Source organism: Octopus bimaculoides, chromosome 14 (assembly GCF_001194135.2).
Source record: "Octopus bimaculoides isolate UCB-OBI-ISO-001 chromosome 14, ASM119413v2, whole genome shotgun sequence".
Lineage (NCBI taxonomy): Eukaryota > Metazoa > Mollusca > Cephalopoda > Octopoda > Octopodidae > Octopus > Octopus bimaculoides.
In genome coordinates, this window is record NC_068994.1 from 55,631,370 (window position 1) to 55,637,588 (window position 6,219).

The window sequence follows — 6,219 nt, forward strand, 5'->3', positions numbered from 1 at the left end:
ACCACCACCACCACCACCACAACAACAACAACAACATTATTTAAATGTATTAGGAAATGAAAAATTAAATAAGTTCACCCTTCACATGGAAAACGAAAACCAACGCTAAAAAAATAAATCCCAAACAAAAAACATAGAGAGAGAGATATAGAGAAAGATAGAGAGAGAGAGTAGGTGACCCCCTTCGGTCATGAATGACCATGGGATTGCACCTAGAAATTTACACTCCGAGGCACAAGTCCGGACAATGTTGTTCATGGAAGACCACCAGTCGTCCACGCATGCCAGTCTCTCCTTTCCACGCTACCGATGTTTACCGAGGGAAAGCAAAGGTCAAAGCAGCTTGGCACCAGTGACAACGTCGCAATTCATTTGTGTGAACTGGAGCAATGTGAAATAAAGTGTCTTGCTCAAGAACGCTGGACAGTCTATCGGGCGAAACGTTGTGTTAACGACAAACAAGATGAGGACAAATATCCACCAAATGTAAATTATGTAAATAATGTAAATAATCCCTCATCTCTTAAATATAGAACTGTAGTAAGGTTTTTGACAGTGACTTCGAAAGTTTCGGTTAGTTGAGCAATTCTTGTTTAAGAAAATGAACTTGTGCTCTACAAAAGTATAGAGTAACACATCAGATTATTGCAAAATTGTTTCTATTATAACTGAATTCCCCCCACACTCATGGACACACACACATATATGGAAGGAGAAAGAGAGAGAGAGAGAGAAGATCGGTTAGTATATAGAAGGTGGTGTAAGAATGAAAACATCTTTAAGTATATAATGTTGCTTACTGAAACGGAGACATTTACTAAATGACCCGACATTGTGATTAAAGATTATGAACAGACATTATGTACATTGAAGGAAATAACAAGAAACTATTATTGGAAATAGCTAAACAGCATGATAACCAACTAGTTCAGTATATGTATGTATGACTTGCAGCATATTTTATAAATTGAAAGTGTATTTTGTAGATAAATAATATAAGAGTTATTAACATCGATATTATTATGTTCCATTTTCCTATGGTTATAACTCACGTTCTCTATGGTTACATCTGGCGCTGAAATGATATCTTACAGAAAGATACTAAATGAATAAGGAACATTAAATATATATTAACTCGATTTTAACATCACAAACTAATTGATAAATTTTGATTTTATTATGTTCTTTGGGAAGACTCCGATCTAAAGGCCGATAGCATGTACAGATATGTCAACAGAGTTGCTTTTGCTGGGATGTTTGGACTGCTAGAAATAGCAGCAAATCGGTCAGCCAGGCAAACAGACGGACAGATCTTTTTGAAATCATTCACATCACACCTATCGACTTAAAATAGGAAAATCACATTAGGTAATGTAATAATGGATTAACACTGTCCGTAACAGAAAAAAAAGGGAAGACGAGATGGCCACGGCATAAAACGCATATAATTATAATTCTGCAGGGGCTAAGCGACATCCACAACCAGGATAATTAAATCTTTTTAAACTAATGCACAAATAAGTTGGAATATAGACATAGCAACAACGATGACAACAACAACAACAACAATTTATTGCTGTTAGCTACAATGATTTCTAAGCGAGATACAAAGCCATAAATTTGTGAAGAGATGTACAAATGATTTAATTGGTATATCTACTTTATTTTATCGATCACGAAACGATAAAAATGTGTCTTTATCGCATTTAAGAAATTATTATTATTATGATGGAATGTCGAAGCGGCTTGATGGCAGAATCATTACCTCATCAAATTAAATTCTAGGCTTTTAATTGTTCTGGCGCTCCACTTTCTGGGTTCAAAATCCTATCGATGTAAGTAAGCTAAGTACCAGTCAAATATTGAGGGCAATGTAATCAACTACCCTCTGCCATGTAAAATCCTCGGCCTTGTACCAACATTTTGAAAACTGTAATTTTTATTCGTTGCTGATTGCGTTCAGATGTTCCAAAGTTCCCTCCGAGAATTTTCGATGTTTCTCAAGGGTGCTTGAAGAAACTAATTTTTAATTCGGGTATTATTTCACGGAAAGAGTCTGTTACTAAATATTTTAGAATGTCGGCAGAGGTAAAGAATACGTACACCAGCCGTTTTCGGCGTAACCCTAACCCTAAAGCATTACTCTAACCCTATCCCTAAACACTGGGTGTGCGTATTATTTACCATCGCCGGAATGTCTGCCTTTCAAGACATTCTTCAGGAACGGTATATGTATATATATATATATATATATATATATATATATATATATATATATATATAGGTACGACGGGCTTCATTCAGTTTCCGCCTACCAAGTTCGCTCATAAGATTTTGGTTGGCCAGAGGTTATTTTGAAAGACACTTGCCCAACGTGCCACGCGGTAGGACTGAAACCAGAGCCATGTGGTTAGAAAACAGGTATGATTGTAATTGGCTTATTCGACAATATGTGTAAAAGTTTATCGAATGCATCGCATATTGATATTCTTCTACGGCGGATTTTAAAAGTAAAACTCAGCATTTCTTCCATATGATTAGAACTGATTGATTTCCAGAGCAAAATATAGGAAAATTGCCGGAGGAATGTAGTAATGGATATAACGGACTTGCATTTCTTTTCATTTTTGTTTCCTAAAAATATGGTTTATACTGCACATGGGCTAACCCAAACAGTTGCAATACGTTTCAATCATGGCTGAAATTACTGTGACCTGGGACGACAGCTTGACATTTCTCACCTACTGAAGAAAACCAAATATCACGCTTTGGTTAATTAAGGTTCTTTTCAACAGATGGCACGCAGGCTCATTCCCTTTTGAAGATGGATGTTGTAGTTTTTTTCCCCTCTTTTATCAAGATCGCTGCGATATTCACTGCATTTTAACTCTTATTCCTGCAGAGGGTGATGTTAAATTATTAAATGGTTAGTTTTAACCTGATAAATTTCTGTAATAATCTAACGTAAATCAAGTGACTTGGCCTCAGATTTATAGATAGAGCTTTTCTGAATTTCATGACTTCGCAACACATTACCATAAATGAAGTAAAATAGCTTTAATGGCATATCAAGATGACATGAATGTCACTAAGCTTTATAGGTATTCGCTACATAAAGAACGTAAATTTGATCGGGCATAAAAGCCCTAAATTTAAAGAGAAGAGCATGATATGTTGTGATGTTTATCACTTTCCAAATGACATCAGTAATTAAGTGAATTCAAATGGCATTCAACCATGAAATCTCATTTCAGTTTCGGTTTATCACGAGCTTTCATTTTGCTAACGGCTTATATACAATATATAATTAAAGAATTGAGTGACTGATTGATTCATCGATTGATTAAGTAAGGGAGAAGGGTAGGAAGAGGTAGCGGGTAGGTGATTGGTGGATATTTGAGAATGTGTCATCGAGAATTTGTGAGAAATTCTAACGGTCAAACGTCTCTGACGCGGCATTAAAAAGGAATTTAGTTGCGTCATGTCATAAGGTAGCATTGAATCTTTGAATGTTCACTTCTATCTCCTTCATCTACCAACCGGAAAATCTCCCACAGTTTATATTTAACCGGTACATCAAATTAAAGCTGTTCACGGACTGTTTTTTGTGTTAGTTTACTTTAGCGAGATAGACTTCAACCAAGTCACGTGAGTACCGAGATCTTGAGCTAATTCCCGTGAATTCACGTATCTTGATTGTCACACCCTTCAATGGACGCTCGTGAATTACGAGACCTGCCACCTCCTCCTGTAAAATCTGATACTTTCAACCTGAATTGCAAGACATTCACCCAGCTCTAGTCACTTCTGAGATATCTTACGAAACTTCGTAGATTCTGATAGACACATACAAGCACGAAGTCTGGAATTTTGATATCTAGACATGCCATTCCTATTTAATGGTTTTTAAAGCAGAACATCTTTAAATGAAGATAGACGTATCTGTTACCATTTTAACAACATAACAAATATCCCAGGTTACTACAGGGCAGAGTCTGTCCTGTAGTAAGCATGAGACATGTCTTTGTTTTAAGGATAATATCTTCTTTTCCTCATACCAGTTTCAAAGGTCTGAAAACGTCATGGGCTCTGAGTGAGTCACTCAATATGTTTACGGACAGTCAATCGCTGCTATAAAATATTTAGATGTAATCAAAAGTTTCCACTCTGTGGTTATAAAGCGGGCCAGTTGATCGAACTTTTATGATCAAAAGAAACGTACAAATGGTTGATCAGTTTTAGAGATCATTCTTCAGAAATATCTTTGTAGTTCTTGTCAACAAATTAACTGAAGCGTGTTTTCGATTCCTTCTCAGAAAACATACAACATGTTTGAACTTACGATACGTTCCTGATCAAGTAAACACACATCACCGTAACACTGCAATCATTCCAATTCTTTCAGAGATATAAATTTAATAAGAATATATCAGGTAATCAAAAGTGTCTGATTGGGAAGAACAACACTTGTCTACATTTTACAACATTTAAACCATCAACGAGCAATGTCCTTGTTCTGTTTCACTTTCCATTTAGGCAACGGTTCATATTCGTGAGCCACCTATGTATACAAAACATGTAGAAGCTCCACCCTTGGCTCCTCTTTCATGTCTATCCTTAGGGCATTAGTGACATAATTAAATTGATATTGTTTGAAACAGGATTCGAAATTGCACCGTGGGCCCGTGGAGAGTTCACTTTTAGTTTAAGTGTTCACTACATTTGATAATCTATTATTGATTTTCTACATTCACAAACGTTTAAAATTTATAGCAAAAGGAAAAACCAGTTCACGCATTTAGTTGTTTTATTTCCTCTTCTTTTTCTTTTTTTCTGCCTTCCAAGGGCCTTAGTAACGTAAATGAAGCGGAAAACCTGCTATCAAGAAAGTAAATTTCATATTTAAACTATTTCAAATCTTTTTCTGTGAATGATACACGATTTGTACATCGTTCTAAATGGGTAAAATACACACACACAAAAATAAAGTATTTTTTAACCTAAGAAAATATTTCTTATTTCCAATTCCAAATACCATGCTGTCAATGGAAAACGGTCGTTATGTTTTTCGTTTTATCCGTGGTTTTTGCTTTTAAATTCTTTTGTTTTTAGATATTTTCAAGAATAATGAAAATAAATCTTAAACCTAAAACTTTATAAAAACGCAGTTACGCGCTTTTGTTTTAAAAATTTTCGAATGAAAACGAAAAGACGGAAAAAAATTTAAATAACAACAACAACAACAACAATAATAATAATAATAATAATAATAATGATAATAATGATAATAATAATAATAGGTAAACGTAAAATCTAAAGGGAGATAATATTAAAAAATAATAGGAGGGACATTCTCTTTATGAAATTTGTCAAATAAATAATAAAATTATTGAGCATCTTTAACAATTACGATGTTTTAAAGATGAAATATGACTTATAAATCGCTCAATTCTTGGTGACGATAAATAATCGACCAGGCCATTAATTAAAACTTGCGTTCATCTTTAAAAAACAACACAAAAATGGAACTACACCACCACCATCACCACTAACAACAAACAACAACAACAACGAAAAACAATATCATCTTTTGTTAACTAGATCCATTCTTTTCCTTCTTTTATATTCTTCATTTTTTGTCGTATTCTGTTTTTTTTTTGTGCGTGTTGTTATATTTAATAAGAGACATTTGATCGGCGCCATCTTTATTCATTCAGAATTGCTACCAATGACGTAAGCGGCAAATATCAAAATATCATAACCAAGATGATTGGATAGTCTTCGGGGAAGGATGAATATTGAAAGGTAAGATTAAGGAAATAAAATAAAAGACTACGAAAAAAAAAAAAAGAAAAGAAAAAAGGAGCAAACGAAATGAAATGAAATGAAATCGCTACAGAAAGTAATTAATGAAGCTTGAGCAGGTATTCTCTGGAGAATGGAATATTTTTTCCGAATCTATTAACTAATTGCAAAACAGGCACACATATGAACACACAAACGCACACGTACACACACGTGCACGCACGCACACACATGAATATATATATACATATGTATATATATAAACTTATAAATATAAATATATATATTCATATATTTACATATACTTTGTATGTATATATTATGGATGTCATATATTTAATATATTGTATATGTGTATATATATATATATATATATATATATATATATATATATATATATATATATATATATAT